The following is a 14,260-nucleotide window of genomic DNA, read 5'->3' on the forward strand; positions in this document are numbered from 1 at the left end:
ATTCCATTTACTTTCTATACAATCCTTAATGATATTCAATGATGAAACTCATCTCTAGCGACAAACAATTTTGATTTGATTGATTTCCTAACCCAGCACAAAGCATTTCATGTAACGTAGTGGATCTTTCCTTCGAGCATCACAATGCTGATTCATCTGCTTCTTTGGCTTTACAATCGCGAGAGTTGTCGGCCTGCCAATACTAGCTTTAATTGAGTTTGTTTTACCCTAAGCGGGTTTGTTAGTCCGCCAGTCCTGATCGAAAAATTTGCTTTTATTACTGTTGAACGAAATAAATCCTTAACTTTACCTTCCAACTAAACTTTGCCTTCTGCTTGGTATGTATAAATCATTCAATAAATAATTTTTATCTCATTAAATCACCATCAGACCGGAGTTGCAGGTTTGTGAAACTCATCTTCACACTGAGTTATGCCAAATGTTACGGTGTGTTTGATGTTTCCAAGAATTTCAGGCGCCATTCAATTCACAAAAGAACAAAAAAAAAGGATCATCTAACTCACCCCTGTGCTTTTAATCGGTACGAAGATGTAGATGAAAACATGTCGATTTTATAGTTTTATGATCCTTGCCGAAAACAGAGCTATAAACGTGATTCAAGCATAAAAGCCTGGTTGAATTGATTAGTTCCGACAACCGTTTAGTGGTGCAAAAACGAAAAAAGCATATATTACCTTGCCGGACAAGTTTCGTGTAAACTTTGCGTTTGCTTTGGATCAACCGCTTGATTATAAGCGTGTCATTAGCATAGACCCTCAAAACTAGATTAGTTAAAATTGCCTAGGCTTTTATGTCCAGAAATAAATTGTTGTGTGCGACTGTTGTAGGATTTACTAGTTAGAAGTGACTTCTACGAAATAAGTATCAAATTTCGATTGAAAATTTGTTGCGGATGCTTACTGCTAGTTAAGATCGCATTCACATTCAAATAAACGATTTTTATACAAATAATGATTCTCTATTTTAGTAACGATCCAATGTGGCCGCCCTGTAAAAGAAGACAGATGATTGGTAGTCCAAAAGAAACTCTCGGCAGCTGGTTGTCTTGTTATGATTCCATGTTGAGAGGAACATTCCTGGAACATCAGATTGTATCAGGTTGTTGTGTCAGGTTGTACGATGGCTGTCCTCAAATTGGCAGAAATTGCACAACCAGCCAAAGCTTTTGAAGAAGTCGGTTAGTTAGTAATCACCCTTTGTTATATACTTTTGGCAATGGAGTCTACTATCGCACGAAAATCGCGACACGCTCCGAGAATAACTAAACTTCTTCCGCCGAGTTATGGAGCATCAAAGAGAACCAAAAATAGCTGGTGATTTCATTTTAAAAGTTTTATTGAATAATGATAGCACATGGTGCGGAACACAAAGTCACCATCCTTGTGGTACACGGGGCTGGTCCACTTCCGTTTATTTGGCTTTCCGCATTTGCTGATGTCTTGGCTAGCTGTGAAAAAAACGGGAAAGCATTAGGTTACGTTTGGATGTGCATGAGAATCGCTCACACACTGCTCATCTGTCCATTTTTTTCTAATCGTCTTGCCCTGCTCGACCAGACGCTGGGACACTAACAATAAGCTGTCGGGCATGGTTAGGAGTACGTTAATGATATGGCAACATCGGGCACTTGAGCACCGATTTATCGCACTTGTCTAGTAAATGCACAAATCTAAAACAAACAAAACATGGGGAGTTGTAAATTTAAACCGACAAATTGAAGCCGACCAATCTTCGGTGGGACTAACCTTGGTGGGAAGAACGAGGGTGCAATAATCCTTGCCACGTTTTGTTGGGTCATTTTATTGGTGTGTTGATGCTCCACAACTCGACGAAAGAAATTTTAGTAGTTCTCGAAGCGTGTCACGATTTTCGTCCGGTAATAGCTGACAAAGCCAGATATTACAAACTCAGTAAGCATTGACGAAAATGCATAAATCAATCTCAGTAGACATTTGAAAAATATGTATAAATGCTGGAATTGATGGGATTGCAGAGTTAGTTGAATACAAGAGTTAAATCATTTGTCTAGCCGAATGGCTAAAAAAAAGATTTTTTATTTTTCGTCAAGTCTAACGCTAAAGTTAGACTTCCTTAATTCTAAGTTTAATCGTAACTGAAACTGTAATTGCCAAACTGTAACTATCTCATGGTAACTATCTCTTTGTCACTATCCCCACGACTGCCCTGATCTGTCCCTACTTATAGTTTCTGGTGGGCCGGTTGGTCACGATGTAGTTCCACGTGCGCCGGTGTCCAGTTGCTGCATCGTCAGGTGCGCGATGCAGTTCCCACGGTGGTGTGTTTGCGCGTGGCCGGTGTCATCTTCTGTCTGCTTGTTGGTGTGGTGGGAAGAAGAATATTTGTGTTCTCAGTCGCCATGTGGTGGGAAGAAGAGATTCGCTGTTGCCATGTGGTGGAGAAGAAGAAACTCGGACTTGTAATCGCGACGAGAACAGAACAACGTGATTGCTAACAGTGCGGACCAATATCTTTCTTTTAACTGACTGTCCAGGCAGTCTGAAGATTCTGGATGAGAATCTTCCTTACAGGAAAGTTGGAGACATCGAGGCCTTACCTTTGGTAGGGGGACTCTCGATGCTCATCGGCGGAGCAAGTCGGCCAGGCGACTTTGGATGTTCAGAAGGAATATCCCTTACTGGCATGTTGGAGGTTTGAGGCCTTACCTTGGGTAGGGGGACACTCAAACCTCTAGAAAGAATTGAACGCAAGGTTTAGCTTGTTGTACCTTCTCTCTGCCTGTCTGTGTGGTTGTCGAAGGCTTCCAAGACCGCTTTATTTATACCCAATCTTACAATAGTTTTTGGTCGTTTTTGTAACCAATATTATTTCTTAGTGGTTGTTCTTATTGCTATTGCATTTCGTACAAAAATATTAACGTAAGCATAAAATGTGTCACGGTGCGATTGATTGCTGCACTTGCAAGAAATGTGTCGGATATCATTCGTCGTTGGATCTATATGCTTGCTATGCATGAAGTTACTTGTTTGTGTTTTGTTGTTTTGTGTTGCTGACCACTGTCTAGACTCGCTGGTTGTTTTGAACTGATATCATATTGCATTGCGTCGCTCGCTAGCCGGGTGCGCTGGTAAGTGTTTGAATGTTCATGTTAAGGCGTGCGCGTGGTCAAAATAGCTGAATGTACATTTCTCACGTTCTTGGCTAATGCAGGTTATTTGTTAAATTGATGAATTTCTGCTCACCGTATAATGCTACGTAAGGCTTGTTATATGCAAAATAATGTATACTCTAAAGAGATGTTTAGCAGATATGCTACACCTCCCCTGTTTAGAAGAATAATGTTAGATTGAGTGAAAATATTTTTGCGAAAGAGTAACATTATTCTCTTTCAGTTCTATAATTGTATAATAATGTTTTTTTATATTTTTTTTTTCTTAATTTAATTTTATTTAATGTTATGTCAAGCATTCGACTAAGGTGGATAGTATTTTATGTACACTGATTCGTTAACCAAAGAATTGATATTGGAATATTTATCGTTGCCTGTATTGAGCTTGAGTTTAATATTGGATTGTTTGCTATCTTCAAAATGAAATGAGGGTTCTTCATCTTTTTTCAAGTCGAATTTTGCTTTCTTAATGAATGCTAATGCTCGCAATTTTTCTTGAAGTATTTCTTTCAACTTTTCTTTCACATTGTTAGTTATCGATGCTTTGCGCTGTACTTCACATATAGTGGTATTGTTATATTCATCGTTATCAGCCTCTCTTGATGGGCATTGTAATTCATTTTCAGTATCATTCACATCTTTTTCATATAACTCATTCATAAGCTTCTTAGTGTTCTTATGCGTTTTCTTTGCGCTTTTACTTTTGTTAATTGCATCTTCAGATTCATTGATTGCTTCGCAGTTCATGTCATTAAATATATCATTCATTTCAAACACATCATTTAAATCATTGATTCTCTTTATATCTTCTCCAGTGTTATATTCATTACACATTTGTTCTTGCTTAGAATGTTCTGTTTTAAAGTCATATTCAAATGCTTTTTCATTATACTGAGTAAAATTATTCAAAGATTCTTCATCATTTTCATATTGCTTATAGTTCATTGTTTCATATTTGCTTCCGCGTTCATATTTTTCGTATTCTTCGTAATCTTTATCCATCGTTTGTGCTCCATTATAAAAGATCTTTTCCTGTTCTAATATACGTTTTTCTTGAGCGTTTTCTTTTGAACAACGATTTTCATTTTCATGTTTATGTTGTCTTATGTGGAACATACTTTTAACTGATCTCTTATTGATATTTTCTCTCAAATCTGGATTTATTTTTATACAGTTAAATTCATATGATTTTTCATGTATCTTCGCATTGTTTTTACGATGCTCAATATCGTTCTCTACAATGTTTTCATTTTTCCCATATTTTTTAGCATGATCTCTGTTATCACTATTATTTTCAACATTTTTCCTGATTTGCTTATACTGTTCTCTAGGATATCTGTGTAATTTTTCGAATCTTATTGTGTTAGGTAGATTCACATTTTGTCTTCCATTTGCCTGGTTTTGATAAGACATGTAAGGTTGTATGTTCAATATGCTTAGTGAGTTCCCTGCTCTATCGATTCTGTTCCAGTTCCTCTTGCTGTTTCTGTATCTTTCTGGTGGACGATTGGCGTATCTGTTTTGTGGATAATGGTCGTACCTAAAAGCTGTTCGGTTTTCGCACCTGTTATGATATCTATTGTCTTTTTTATCTATGCGTCTCCTATTTTGGAAGTAGTTTACTTCTACCCTTGGTGTTGAAGCTAGTAGTTCTGCCTCGTTGATTGTTCCTAATTCGATTGCCTTTGCTAGAGAAGTGCAATTGGCATACTTAATGGTGTTTTTAGTATCTTGGTTTATTGTTCCTGCTATTAGAGCTTTGATTCCTGCTTGGGTCGCTAGTTTTTTAGCTCCTTCATTTCCTATGCTGTCTTTTATGTAGGCTCGTTCAAGTTTCGATGTAAGTCTGCTTATTTCTTCAGCAAAGCTTTCAAAATCACTTTTTTGTTTTGTTATATTTAGGATTGACATAATCAAGTCTGATCCCTCTATTTTTCTACACGACGATTCTAATGATAAAACGATTTCATCGATCGTGCTCGGTGTTCCTACAATTGCGTCTCTTGCTTTCCCTGTTAGTCTGGACAAAATTGCTTGGATAGCAATAGGTAGGTTATCTGGTGTGGTAATTGCTTTACACATGTTTATTGCGGAGATTATGTGTTCTAGTTTGTCTCCGTTGCCGTCGTACACTGGCACAAAATTTGCAATGACTGTCAATAATTCTATCGTGCTTGCCATTTTGTCAGAGTTAAGTTCTTTTACTGTAATCTTTAATAACCGATTGTCTTATTTTGATAATTATTTTTCTGTCTTTAGTTATGCTATGTTTGTCTGAAAATGTGTACTTATCTGCCGTTCATCAGGTTGAAAAACTCGTCTACGGCGTAATCGATTGCTGTTGGCACTTCACGTTGAGACCAGTAGTCGCTTGCTTCTACGTTGATACTCCTGTCCGTTTGCATTCTAGTAGATCATCTTGTCCGTTAAGCTCCTCGTTCAGACTTTCCTCGTTCAGGCTCCTCGTTCAGGTTCAGGCTTCTACGTTGGAGACTCCTGTCTCTTTAGATCCCGCCGGTTCACATTTGTGACCGTGGTCTCGCCTTCCACTGTTTTGAATCATCACTACGATTGCGTCTTCTTGTCACAACTTTAATATGCGCGATCTTTAATGTCGTTATGTGATTTTTTTTTCGATCACTGTTGTTGATTTTTATGTGAATTAACTTTTCACTTTTTATCTTTATCTTAAAGAGTTCTGGCCTATATATCCCAAAGGTTCCATACGATAATCATAGATTATTCTCAGCCTGTTTTTTGTTGCTACACATATTGTGCACATCACTGTTGTTGAGTTCACTTTTTTTTTATAGCCTTCATGCGACATATTATTACTTTGCACTTTTGTCTTTGTACGTCATTACTTCTATCGTCGGATGATACACATTTTAAAATTTGTATTTTTCATAGCTTTATAGCGGTTTTTTTTTTTGCTTTCAATCAATAGGATATATGATGCTTAGACATATTTTCCATCTGCATTTATTTTGCCATTATGTATGATGAACTTTTCTCTTAGAACATTGCCAATTATCGTCACTTTTTGCGTGAAGTTCGCTTTAGAATGTGTTTAAAGACATTTTCGTTTAAAAATGGTAAATACGTAAATCCGGTAAATCACTTTTTTACGTTTCTGCTTGATCGTATGTTCATTGTCACTTTAACGATTTTGTTTTTGTTATTTGCACTCACAATTTTGGAACTTATTTACGTTAAGATTTTTCATATATGCTTCTCTCCAAATAGTCTTGAAGTGTTGACTACGGACAAGTGTCTGCACAAAATTCACAAGGCATTTCCTCCTTTGATTTTACCTTATACCGGGCATTCTCGGTGATTGTCACTATATTTTTAATTCACATGCATTTCACGCACATCACATTGTTCACATTGTTCTTGCTAATATTGAAATTTTATTCTGTATAAAACTTCTTCATAAATTTATTTATGGAGCATTTTTGCACTTCACTATCTTTCCGTATACACCAAAAACAATCACGAATTTTGTGTAGTGCTCACCATTGTGCAATTATGTCTCTGCTTGTGCATTTCGTTGTAGTGTCACTTAAGCCATCTAATATGGTACACTTATGCACTTTGAACAATTCACTTCCTTTTTTTACACTTATACATTTTTCACCATCCGAAGATTACAGCTTAAACTCACGGTCGCCATGTGGTGGGAAGCAGAATATTTGTGTTCTCAGTCGCCATGTGGTGGGAAGAAGAGATTCGCTGTTGCCATGTGGTGGAGAAGAAGAAACTCGGACTTGTAATCGCGACGAGAACAGAACAACGTGATTGCTAACAGTGCGGACCAATATCTTTCTTTTAACTGACTGTCCAGGCAGTCTGAAGATTCTGGATGAGAATCTTCCTTACAGGAAAGTTGGAGACATCGAGGCCTTACCTTTGGTAGGGGGACTCTCGATGCTCATCGGCGGAGCAAGTCGGCCAGGCGACTTTGGATGTTCAGAAGGAATATCCCTTACTGGCATGTTGGAGGTTTGAGGCCTTACCTTGGGTAGGGGGACACTCAAACCTCTAGAAAGAATTGAACGCAAGGTTTAGCTTGTTGTACCTTCTCTCTGCCTGTCTGTGTGGTTGTCGAAGGCTTCCAAGACCGCTTTATTTATACCCAATCTTACAATAGTTTTTGGTCGTTTTTGTAACCAATATTATTTCTTAGTGGTTGTTCTTATTGCTATTGCATTTCGTACAAAAATATTAACGTAAGCATAAAATGTGTCACGGTGCGATTGATTGCTGCACTTGCAAGAAATGTGTCGGATATCATTCGTCGTTGGATCTATATGCTTGCTATGCATGAAGTTACTTGTTTGTGTTTTGTTGTTTTGTGTTGCTGACCACTGTCTAGACTCGCTGGTTGTTTTGAACTGATATCATATTGCATTGCGTCGCTCGCTAGCCGGGTGCGCTGGTAAGTGTTTGAATGTTCATGTTAAGGCGTGCGCGTGGTCAAAATAGCTGAATGTACATTTCTCACGTTCTTGGCTAATGCAGGTTATTTGTTAAATTGATGAATTTCTGCTCACCGTATAATGCTACGTAAGGCTTGTTATATGCAAAATAATGTATACTCTAAAGAGATGTTTAGCAGATATGCTACATTGGCGTGGCTGCTCGTGGCCGGTGTCATCTTCTGTCTGCTTGCTGGCGTGGCTGCTCGTGGCCGGTGTCTTCGTTCGGATTCTTGCTAGCGTGGTTATGTTGCGTTCTAACTCAAGCTTCGTTAAATAAAAGTTAACCTGGTGTAGTGACTCTGGTACGTGATATCTAATAGTGTGAAGGTAGAACTGAGGTAGAGCAAAACAGAACGTTCATCAATTTTAGGTCAACTTTCTCCCCGTTCGTTTGATAGAAAATATTTACCAGATCGTTGGTCAACAGTGGCTGCGGCAACTCCCTTAGCCAACGCTTCAATAACGCACTGAGATCAGGCACAGGTGCGTTCTTGATCAGCGGTAAGATATTTTCCGGTATGCTGTAGAAATGATTTTCGATCTCGTTGCACAGGGATTCGGTCCGGATGGAAAGGAATAAATTATACTGTCTTTGTTTCAGCTACCCATCTTCACCATCAGAATCAAACATACCTGCTTCTTGTGGCCTGGTACACGCAAAATGCCTTCCTCTAAAGCATCACGCACCGTCAGTTCCGCCAGTATGACCTGCAGCACCAGCGATACCAATCCGGTCGTATCATCACCGGCGACCAGCAGCTCACGGTGAACGAGTGCATTTAGCGACACACCAAACACGTTGCCTTCATCCTTACGCATTCGCTTGAACGTTTGTCGCTTTTCCTGGGAAACGTGATTTTTGTCGAAGAGGGAAGCTTATTCGAGACACAGCAGCGGTTGCAGCCGCTTCCGTTCTTCCTCCGATATTTGTTGGAAGTTAATGCAGGGTTCGCTAGCGTAAGTTTCCGGCCACTGTTCCGCAGCTGACGGGGTCGTCTGCTTGATAATGCTCTCAAAACTGACCAGTTCATTCGGCGAGTGAAGCGGCGAGTTCTCCGTCGAGTTGAGCGGACTGTTGCATGGCGGCAAACTCAGCGAGCTCTACTCCGAGAACAACTTGTCTGAAATATCGTTGTCCTGCCGCCATACTGCTGCCGTACCGTTGTACAGATTCGTGTGGCTGCGCATGCCCGAAATGCGTCGATCGGCGTGAGGTCTACGACCGCGTACTGTGCAGTTGAGCACATCCACGCGCTGCTTTACCACTTCTACGTGCGTACCAGAGAAGACCGGACCTAGTTCAGTCGCTGATAGTGCACGGCCCTGTCGCAAGGAAAGGGAACGATACAGAAAACGTTGAGACATTCACATTAATGATGGTAATGGTTCACAGTTTCAGTCAATGGCCGTCTTGTCAACAAGGTTACCTTTCTTAGTAAGATTCGCCAATAGTTGCAACTGGATTCCGATATTTATGAGTACGTTCCGACCCCATCATCATTCGCCTTACATTTGTCAAAACAATACTATCAAGTAGATAATGAAGTAGAAGCAGGATTAGGCTAGTTTCTTGAGCCAAATATGTTCTACAACGCAAAAGTAAACTCTACGAGAGGGATATTTACCTTTTTCCGTGTTCTTCCTATGCAGAAACAGCATAAAATGCCTATGATCGCTATTTTGCGGAATACCATCGCCATCTTGCCACAATACTATTCGTACTGCCAGACAGGTAATCAAAAGCATGCTCACAGCAACTTAAGTCAATGACTGGTCGAATATGTTCAAACTCCAATATGAATTGACCGAAGATATGAGCACTATTTCAATGAATACTATGACTCGCCGAAAAAAAATTCTGTACGAATCACAGCATCAGTTTGAGTATAAACAAAGTGAGGAGATTCATTAATAAAGAGGATCAAAATCTTGCGCAGTTTTAAATACTCGATGTTACTCCGAAGTAAACTCCGGAATGCCTCTGGGAAAAATGAGGATTGCACCATCACTAGAATAGACCCTTAACATCTAGTTTCTATTCAAGTAAGCTTAGGCAGGGTTACATATGTTCTTGTTATGAAGGACATCGGTACACCTGTACACAGCAAAAACCACTCATTTCTGAGGGCACAGAAAAGTGCAGGAGCTCTCATCAATCGGAAAAAAAATTGTAAAAATATAAGTACAATTATGAACAGAAACCCTCTTACATTATGGAACTACGGCAAACACCAGTTGGCGACCAGTTTGTAATTATCCAATCCGCGAAACCATCCGAAATGCCCACGATTGAACAATGTTCTAGGTTTTTCGAGTTTTTTACTTATGATTTTGATAAATATTCTTTTTCTTCTGCTTGGCTTAACGACTTACTTAGGTCACACCGGCCATCGAATGGCTTACTGGACTGCCGATATCACGTAGTTGAACAGTCAAGTCCGCACTACGGGGGGAAGCGATCCGAATGGGATAAAGATCCGGATGCCATAAAGAGGGATTTTGTAGGTTGGCGAACCGCAATCGTTTCCGTCCACCTTCTATGCATCTCCTTGATTTAAAGATAGGTGGCAAAGTTTTGAACGGGATTGCATAAGTCGTGAATTCTTGTTTTATAACCATAACAAACCTGTAAATACAACTAATAGTTTGATGTATCTTAAGTTGAACGAAATGATGTGAATATAAGCATTTACTTACCCTGTTTTCTTGAAACGTATAACATTCTTTCATCACTAAAAGCCAATACTCTGCGTGCTATATTAAAATTAATATGTCTTTTTTTATTGCATAATGCTCATTGGTATGGATTTCCATTTCGATAGGCCTATATATAGTATGTATAAATATTTAAAGGAATATTGTCCTGTGACAGAACATAGTTGATTTTACGACAGTATTCATTTCTCATAAAACTTAAGTCACAATTTGACTGCTTTTGCCAAAGTTCGTACCTAGCGGATAAGAGTAAGGCGAGTGTTTAAAAGGACGATTTTTCATTCGTTTAAAAAGGTGAAGCAAGAACAATTTCCGACGGCCATTTTATACAGATAACAATTGAAATGTGCAGGCTAAGCTCTTCTTACCTATATCTATTTTGATTTCGTCATATACACAGTTCGCATAATGGAGGATTGCTGTGGATCGGTTGCTTAAAGGTAAATCGAGAGAGCGTAACTCTGTTAAAATAGTGTACGAAGGAGGTTTTCACAGGTTTTACGTCTGTCGCATTGATACGTTTGTTTTTTGTTCATAGTTTTATGATTTCACATTGTACAAATTGACAACGAGTTGCACGTGCTGTAGTCTGACAATATCACTTAACAAGAATAGTTTCCTAATTACATTTTTCTCATACCACAATACGAACGTATTAATGTTTTCCCTCTCTGGTAATAACGCTTCATTCCTACAGTCAACTAATGCCACTCCGGGAGCATTGAGGCAAACATTTGAAATTCGACAGTTTTGCACATATCCACAATGAAAGTGTTTTGGGAGATTTTCTGAAAGTTATGCTGACGTTATTAAAACTGTAATTTATTTAGGAAATTGTTTTTCGATTTATACTAAACTTCACAGCTCATTGTGAAGTTAAGTGTAAAAAACCAATCTTGATTAAGGTTGTAAAACATAGAGGTAACATAGAGAGTATAGAAGTAGCCACAAGGCAAAGAGGACACAGTGAATCACAGCCAAAAATACTTTTCCTTCGTAGAAAAATTGCACATTGAAAAAAAATTCAGTCACTCAATAGCTTCCAGGCACCTTACGCAGAGTGCGACAATGCGCTATGCTGCAGGACATTAGCATCAGTTATAAATGTGGGAAAGAGGTTCAGTACCCCTTACTAAGGTATTAAAAAGCGCGATAGTAGCCAGAAGACAGGCGGTACTGATCCAAGCGTCAAAGTATCGACATTATAGAAAATAAATTCCTATTCACACCAATATATTCCTGTTCTACATGGGGGCTCGTCCGGGAAGTAAAGGTGTGAGAGATTCAGGACGTAATAGTGTGAGTGTCGAAACTGCTGGTGACGGCGTACTCCTAAGCGCGTAAGAGGTAGACGCGGTTGTGATGGAAGTGTAAGACGAAGCATACTTCCCGAGTTGCGCGTAAAACGACGTGTGGATGGTGAGTGCTTAAGACGTAGCACATATCAAGAAGTTGCGCATAATTCGGCATGTGTGTGGTGAACGCTTAAGACGAAGCATACTTCCCGAGCTGCGTGTAAGACGACGTGCAGATGATGAGTGCTTAAGACGAAGCACATGTCAAGAAGTTGCGCATAATTCGGCATGTGACGAAGCGTACATCAAGGAGTTGCACATAGGACGACGCGTATGTGATAAGTGCGTTGGTGCGTGGCATATACCAACGCGTAACCCGACGCGTGTGTGGTAAATACGTGAAGTGAGCAAACGGTGAACAGTAAAAGCATACTTTAACGGTGCACGATGACGAACGAAAAAGTTATAGCTCTTATACAAGATTTTACACGCACAGGATTGCAGAAGCAATGCGATGACAAAGGGCTACCATCGACGGGAACTAAGGAAGAAATGGCGCGGCTGATAGATGATTATGAAGAGCAAAGTTCCAATATGTCGGCTGTCGACCAGTTTCACGACGTCGAAACGACGCAATCCAAGCAGTGCGAGTTTCAGACGTTGAGAACTGCGATCTGCCCATTGGTCCTTCAGTACATCCCTACTCGTTTAGAGATGTGGAAGAGAGCATCCCGACCTACGGCAAGGACAACACCACCGACTTTGTTGTATGGCTAGAAGAGTTCGAAGCGGTTGCCAAAATGACAAGATGGTCCGAAGACCAGAATTTCATCATGTGCCGTAAAAAGATGACAGGTAGCACTCGGAACTTCTTGATCACCGTCATCAACATAACGACGTTTTCGGCGTTGAAAAAAGCGCTATTAGCTTAGTTCGGGAAGAAAGCGCGTCCCTCCGATGTTCATCGCCAGTTAGCTACCCGTCAACGTGCGAAAGACGAAACCGCGCTTGATTATGTTTACAATATACAAAGAATCGCAAAGCATATCGATTTAGATGAGGAAAGTGTATGTGAGTATATTGTGGATGGCATAACGGACGACGAAATGCAGCGTGCTGCGTTATACGAAGCGCGTACGATTAGTGACTTGAAGATGAAAATAGAACTTAGAGAACGGGCTACGCAGAAAGGTTCTAACACTCGTAAGGCATCCGTCGGTTCTCATGGTGCTAATACTAAGCAGCAGACGGTTAATGTAAAAATATGTTGCTACAGTTGCGGTGAACACGGTCACCGTAGCTCACAGTGCGTACATAAGAACAGCGGACCAAAGTGCTTCAAGTGTGGTGAGTACGGGCATGTGTCTACGAAGTGTGCAACAAAAGGAGAGCGAACGACACACCAGCGAAACGTTTTACTTGTGTAACCAATGCCGTGTATTCCAGTGAAAATTGTGGGTCACACGTATAACGCGACGGTGGACACGGGCAGTGAGGTAGCTTTGTTGCGAGAAGACGTACATAAGACGATTCCAAGAAATTTACAGAAGTGGAAACTTCACGAGCGATGTGAAGTTCAGAAATTAGACGATGAAGATGAAGGTCCAATGCTAACGACAACAGCTTTTGATCAATTAAAACCATGGAAACATCCGGGACGGATGTAAGTCACGAAAGGCCGTGTGGGAAAGAGGTTCAGCACCCCTGACTAAGACAGGCAGTAGAAAATAAATTCCTATTCACACCAATATATTCCTGTCGTGGCCGCAAGTCGGCCTGGCGGGGAATAAACAACAAAGAAAGAACTGTTCCTCAAAGGATGGATATAAATGATTCATTCGGAGAGAAGAGATTCCTAGTACTTAGATCTACAGTAGGCAAAGAGCTTCCTAGAAACCCATGGATCGTTAGTGATACAATAAAAAAGTGACTGGTAAAATAGAATCTGGTCGTCCACTAGACGCACAAAACATGAAGATTCTAATTGAAACTCGATCAGCTTCATCTTTTGAAAAACTACAAACCATCACAAAACTAATAAACGATGACCCCGTAGTAATAGAACCGCATCCCACACTGAACAGTGTCAAATTCGTCTTCTCCACAAACTCAATCAGTAAAATGAGTAACGAAGAGATTATGGAACATCTCGAAGGCGATAACGTTACCGATCTATATCGCTTCACCAGGAGAGTAAACGAGCAAATTGTCCTAATTTGTAAATTGTACTTTGAACGCTGTGCGTGTACATGAACACATACTTATAGGTATCAGTCGCTATCCGCAGCTCGAAGTGAACAGACGTATTTGCGAATCAGTGCCAAAAACAGTGCCAGTGTTTTCTCCCTCCTTTTTCATCCTCACTATTCCCCTACCCAAACCCTGTTCAAAACAACCAGAGAAAAAAAAAACAACAAGTGAAGTTCCCAGAACAGTGCCACACCATGACGGGTCCGCCGGCCGTCACAGCCGGGTTCCCCCCGCTCCCCCCTAGGGATCATAACGGGAGGACGCTACCCACATACTTAGACAAAAACAATAAATTCGGAGAAAAACGTTTCTTGATTCTACGCGCCGAAGAAGGCAAACAGCTGCCC

At 40.2% G+C, this 14,260-nt stretch overlaps 1 pseudogene; it reads right to left on the minus strand.

Annotated features, from left to right (window-relative positions):
* Window positions 1-1,490: 1,490 nt before the first annotated feature.
* On the minus strand, window positions 1,491-10,383 carry LOC126567206 (rho GTPase-activating protein conundrum-like; annotated as a pseudogene).
* Window positions 10,384-14,260: the final 3,877 nt, after the last annotated feature.

This window comes from Anopheles maculipalpis, chromosome 2RL (assembly GCF_943734695.1).
Source record: "Anopheles maculipalpis chromosome 2RL, idAnoMacuDA_375_x, whole genome shotgun sequence".
In the NCBI taxonomy this organism is placed as follows: Eukaryota; Metazoa; Arthropoda; class Insecta; order Diptera; family Culicidae; genus Anopheles; species Anopheles maculipalpis.